At 30.7% G+C, this 6,881-nt stretch overlaps 1 long non-coding RNA gene across 1 annotated transcript; it reads left to right on the forward strand.

Moving 5' to 3' along the window:
• The first annotated feature begins 239 nt into the window (after positions 1-239).
• LOC126553449 (uncharacterized) lies at positions 240-975 on the forward strand. The gene is made up of 2 exons (XR_007606549.1): positions 240-328; positions 664-975. It is a non-coding gene; the product is annotated as an uncharacterized LOC126553449 (long non-coding RNA).
• Positions 976-6,881: the final 5,906 nt, after the last annotated feature.

A 6,881-nucleotide genomic window follows, 5' to 3' on the forward strand; every position in this document is an offset into this window, starting at 1 on the left:
TATTTGATTATAACCAATAAACCAACCAATAATAGCATTGATTATAAATAGTACAATATACAATATAGGTACATAATGTTCTTGTACTATGCGTTGATTTTTATTTTTATTATCAATTAATACAATGTAATTCGACCCATGAATATAAAATTAAATTAAGATACCAAACACAACTTTTATTTCTATAATAGAATGAAAGTTACAACCTTAATAATCTTTACACTATCTGTTTAACTATACAGAAAATCAAGGTTGTTAAAACAGAAGCACAAAATGTTATAATTATTATTATTAATGGAATTTTACAAAATAAATACAAAATTCAAAAGTAAATACCTTTTTTAATTATTGATGCATAATTACGTGTCAAACGTTAAAATTCATTAAAAAATATATCTTATATAAATCATATTTCAAAAATATAGATTTCCATTTCAATTTTAAAAGTTACCCCTATAATCATCACATTTTAGATGAAAAAAAATAATTTGTTAAGATTACATAGTTCAAAAGGTTTTTACCTTAATAAGTCATTTTTCCTCATTTAAGCATATCATACTGAAATCTGCTGTCACATGGAATTTGGAACACCCCTTAATATAAATTATAAATATCATTTAATCATAATTTATACATTTTAATGTTTTTAAAAAAAAATTTCAGATAAAATACGACATGGCTTATCGAGTTGTATCATTTAGCGCTTGTTGGTCAATAGTGTGTGCAGATTTTTTCTTTTGTTTCTGGACTTCTTGCCGAATTCAACACCATGTTTTAAATTGGTATAATTTCTACAAAAATAATCAATCGATCATTTTAGAATCGGCACTTCCAGAGGACTCAACATAAATCCATTGCTTTGCAAACACGTTTAATCAAGATGTTAAATTATGGAATTCTACAAGACTTTTAATAAATATTTTTTAAAATCAAAAATAATTCTTCAAAATTATAAATAAAGTGTATTTTTTATAACTTTGCATTTTTAAAGTTCAAAGTATACAGTGTGTTCGTTCTAAAAGGTACTACCTACTCAATTTCTGAAGTTGGGTGGCCTTATAAAATAGAGTTTTCAGGGAATAAAAGTGAGGACCAAAATAAATAATTTTGGATGAATTTAAAATTTTTGATACTGACGTTTAGGTATTTTATTTTAAATGTCAATACTATATTTTTTAACACATAAACTTGAAATATTATTCTTTTTTTTTTAATAATTTTTATACCAAATTTTTGACCTATGTACTAAATGTACTAAATCGAAATAACACTTTCGGTATCGTTAAGCACCTATTTGTACAGAAATAATATATAAATTAAGAGGACGCCACACCGGCAAAAAAACCGTACAAAAACATGCCAGGTTTGTTCTAATAATACGGCTAACTGAATGATTTTAGAGCAAAATACTGCAATCAAAAGTTGTAGAGGAGAGTAATATCGGATGACTTAATATACGCTCGACTTTTGATATTTTAATTTTTTATGCCAATTATTCACAAGTAAAAAAGTTAAACAAAAACACAGAACGATTTTATCGGATTTGAGAATGAAATATAGAAAATCAAGTCTTATATGTCAACCGATACAACAGTTGTAGAAGTAAAAAAAAGTTACTTGAAACCAAGGTATTTTGCTAAAAATCTTTTTGTAAGCCGTATTATTGAAACAAAATTGACATGTTTTACAGTAAGAAAGAATAATTTCTGCTGACATGTACTGCTCTTGTTTCAAGCGCAGAGTTAGTCCCTTCCTAGCTTTGACAACACTGCAGGTCAAAACCAGTCGGTCGGTCTGTTATTGGTGGTCCGCGCTACGCACGTCGTTGCATTATTTTTATTATAAATATAATTTATAATATTATATTATACTAGTAAATTATTTCTATTACATTCATATTATTATTTACATGAAATGAAACCAAATAAAATTATGCTCGATTTATTACGCTGCCTGCGACTGTCCGTATTGTTATGTCAGCCGCGGTTGTTAGTAAAAACTTTATTTTAGTTCCAAAAACACGGCTAACTGACTGATTTTAGAACAAAAAACCACCTATAAAAGTTTAAGAGGAGAGTTAAATCTGTTAACATATAAGACTGAATTTTTGATATTTTAATTTATTATATCAACTTTTCACATCATGAAAGAGAAGAAAAAAAACAAAACAAAAATCGCAAAACAATTTTATCGATTTTGAAAATGAAATAACTTAAATCGAATCATAAATTGTATTTTTTTTAAATAATACAGTTGACTCTCGATAATTCAAACCTTTAATAATTCGAAGTATTCGGTGATTCAAAAGAAATGCTCGTTTCCTTGAAAATTTCGCTTTAATTCGAAATTAAATTTTAGGAAAACTGGCCACTAATTTGTGACAATTCGTAATTTCATCCGTTCAAACGTTCAGTAATTTGTTGTATATTTACCAAATATATTTTTTATAATTTTTTTGTTAATAATTTACTATACAGTCGTGTAGACATTAACTTACTATTTTTGATAATTATAGAATTATTATCGTAAGCACTTTATCGTTGTTTCTTAATCGTCTCTTATCGTATTTTAACTCAGCCGAATGTAGTTTTATTTGATTGGTTGTCAACAGGGCCGGCTCAATGTGGTAGCAATTAGGGCGGCACTAGTGTGGGGGCGGCAAATTTCAAATGAACCAAAGTGATTTAATTAGAGCCGTGTCAAGCTATTCAGCGCCCCGGGGCAAAATTTTTTCGCGCCCCTTCCCTACAATTTAACTATTAATCGTTTTCTTATTATATAAATCTCCATATTATCAAATACCACGAAAACTAACTAAAATATAACATACAATATTTAATATATATTTTTAGTTTATTTTAACTAAAAATATTGATAACAAATTAATCATTAATAATTAATATATAAAAATACCAAACAATATTTTACAATTTTTGAAGCCCTCGGCTGGTGCTTAACGTTACTGGAATATAAACCGCGGCCCGGCACAAACGGGCACAGGCCGACGGCCTGACGCACCGGCGCTTTAATATTATCATCATTAGGGTGGTCTAATAATGGTCAAAAAAAATTTTATTTCGAAAACTTTATCTCCTATACTTGATACTTGTTCTTAATAGTTCCAAAACGAACTTACAAGAAAAAAAAAATTTTTAAAATTTTTTTGAGTCATCCCAAGTCAGTTGAATAATTTAACTTATTTAATTATATTAAAATAATGAGTAACTGGTTCGTGTACAAAATCTTTATTTTTTTTTCTATCATACACTAATAAGTAATAAGTCATATACATAAATTACATAAAACATATAATATTACAACTTTGTCAACTTAAAAATATAATGAAAATAATTTAGGTAATATAAATTCAATAAAATTATTATAACATAAAAGTTGGATTTGTATTTTTAAGAGCGTTTTTACTACAATCAGGATAGTTCTTTCTATGTTCAGAAACTACTTGTAAAAGAAATTGAAGTTGGTCCTCATCATGGGTGATTTTGCGATTAAGGTCTTGGATCAATGCAACTCCTCTTTCTGCCACGTCATTTGTTACTCTAAGGTTTTTAAAAACGTTCTCTGCTTCTTTAAAACTTTTGGACTCATTCCAATTTACCACGTCAGATTCCCAAAAATTGTCTACACCAAATTCTATGAAAATTCTCATCGTATTTTTATTAGCTAAATCATGAAGTCCCAATTCTTTTAAATTATCTTTTTTAATTTTTGGTCGTACATCGCGAACTTCTGGAGAAGGGTTATGAATCATTGCGTGAACAATCTTACGCTTAATGTCTACTGAGACATTTTGGTCAAATAAACAAAGACCAACTAACTCATCTGACAGATACCACAAATGTCCCATCATCTTTTTTACTGTGGCATTTGAAATATCTAGATTATCGTAGTTTATTAAGGTTTTCATAAGCTGTAAATCATTGTTTGGAGCACATGTTGCAAAAGTTGCAGTGAACCAATTTTTTATATAAATGGTTACAATAAAAACGCATATTTCTTCTAAGCCCCTTTTCTCTTTCTGATTCAAATTAAATTGCTCACTAAACATAAATATTTTCAAACAGTAAATTACCTTTGACATCCAACGAGCATGGCTAGTAGCACCTGGAGTCATAAATCTGATACCTCTGATGGGTTCCTTACCAAGAAATATGATAGATAATTCCAGCAGCTCGCGATAATCATCTCTTACTTGTTTAATTTGAAGCATTTCCTGACAAAAATTGACTATGTCATTTCGTTTTTCATCTGTTATCCTAAGAATAATAGTTGGGTTTGCTGTGATATATCTCGACTGATTAATTTCTGACCAATAAGATTGAAACCGTACAAAAAGACGGTTATCAGGTCCAGATGTAGCTAAAGGTAACACTGCTTGAAATGCTGCTCCAATAAGTAACTCAAATATGTGATGTCTGCATGCTAACCAAAATAAATTTTTTCCAAGTTTACGTTCCAATAGTACACAAGACCCTTTGTTTTTTCCGGTGTTCGAGGACGTCGTGTCAAAACACATGGCAACAATATTTTGGCTCAAGTTCCATTCTTGATCACTCAAACAATCAAAAACGGCTTGAGCCTGCACTTCTCCAGTTGATGATGACAATTTTTTTATATTGAGTAATTTGTCTTGTTCTCCTCCCGAAACCAATATTGGAAGGCGGTCTACATGGTCTCTGGATGTCAGATTAGATATCATTTTTCCATCCCAATGAACAGTTAATTTACTTTTTAATGTAAACGATTCTTTTATAAAACTAGCCATTTCTTGCCTCGCTTTTTCACGTTGTAGTTTTATCGTACTACGACTACACGCAAAATAATTAATATCATGGCCTAAACTTTTTATTGTAGTTCCGATAATAAAAGTTGCTTGCCGATCACTAACTTTAGTTCTATCTAATACAGCTGCTAATTCTGGTGTTATTAAAGGTGTCAATTTCTTTTTGCTTGCAATAATTTTTTTTGATTTTTTTTCTTTAACTTTGAAATCATCATCGGAATAATTGTCACTAGAAATATTGTCTTCCGTGTCTGATAATGTAAAATCATGGAAATCACTTGAATCACGAATGGCAATCTTTTCTTTATACAGCCGTAGTTTTTCTTCTCGTTCCATTTTACGGTTTTCTTTTTGAGTAGTAAAAACGTCAACTGTAGACATAAAACCCCTTCTCCCTGGTTCTCGTTGAGCCAGTAAAAATTGCCTATCTTCATCAATTGTTATTTTTTTTAAAGCATTAGCATCACCAATATCAAAAAGATTAGCCATTTTTAAACGAAACCCACATTCTTGTTGACGGTGAAGCTCTGTTTTTCTATCTTTATGTTTAAAAAGATTAAGCCATTGATTATAGAGCTTTTTAAACTTATTTACGGCGTTATCCTTCCGAGTTGTCGGTATTCTTGCTTTATTCCAAATAAATATCACTTCTTCAATTACATTTATGCATGAATAATTGAATGATTTTTTTTCTATTCGATACATATGAAAAAAATAACCCAATGTTTCACCATTAGACGGTAAACGATTACTAGGTATACTAGCAATAGGTTGTTCAATTAAGTAAATAGAAGTACGACTTCGTGTGGTCATTTTGACTTAATTAAATAAATATATTATATTCACTAATTTACCACAATATAATACACAAAAAAACGACACGGCGATCAAAACCACGCACAATCAACTGAAAAACTGAAAACGTAATTCTTTGAACAATAAAACATACATGGTATTACACACACCATCATAATCTACAGATAAGCTTTATATCTATTTGAAAACCCGGCTAATGATGTATAAAGCAGTATTATATAAATTATCACGACCGTATCGGAGAATATCACAATAATACTAGTAATAAATAAGATAATTACAACAACATTACGATAGTATCATATATACGTAAATATTGTATAACGATACAAACTTTAAATAGCTTGGGATGGCTCAAAAATGTTAATATTATACTAATATTTATAAATTAATTACTTTTAGACTATAGAGAATAACTTCAGGTGGTAGGAGGTAAATATTGATGAGCTTTGATTTTTTAAACCACCCTAATCATCATATTAAAAAAAAAAAATCTTATTGAAGAGTATAAAAAGTATTTCTAGGACCGGCTATGTGATACAACATTGGCTACCTAAGTACTCAAGCTATGACGTAGAAGTGGAATTAAGAAATATTTTGTAATATTACCACCGATGAAAGCTCTCTGCTCAGTATAGCCCGACACGGTTCGCATCCGCTCACCACCACCATCGCTCAGCATGTCATGGGTTGAGATGGCTAGACTCGTACACGCAAACGTCACCTCCCATACGTGTTAAGACTCCGATATACTTAAATTCATTTTTTAAAGTTATTGTTTTAAATCTAAACTCGAGACATGGAAATATCAACAAAAAATCTGATATAAATAAGCTTAGTGAGATGAATGACACTATTTTGTGTGGGCACGACACAGTGGAGGTTTTTGGATATATTTTTTTAGTGAGGCAACGAATGTACTATAACGAGACAAAACGGAGTGCCAAGTGCAAGTGGTACACTCTTGTGTCTCGTTACCGCACTACTGCACTATGACGCCGCCGCGCACTCTCGCGCACGCCCTAACGTGATCTCCGCCGAGCGCATATAATCTAGTACCTAATCGCAACATAGATGGCGCGGAGGAGCACCTAGTTTTGGGCACCTCCGCCGCCCGACATAAGAACCAATTTCCCCACGAAACCCGGGGAAATAGAACCCAACTATTAACAGATTCGAACTCAGTAGGATCAAAACTATAAGTTCCTGAGAAGCAAATATATATAAACATCACTGGAGAGTTCGAACTGCCAAAAGTCAAAAC

Source organism: Aphis gossypii, unplaced genomic scaffold (genome assembly GCF_020184175.1).
Source record: "Aphis gossypii isolate Hap1 unplaced genomic scaffold, ASM2018417v2 Contig00248, whole genome shotgun sequence".
NCBI lineage: Eukaryota > Metazoa > Arthropoda > Insecta > Hemiptera > Aphididae > Aphis > Aphis gossypii.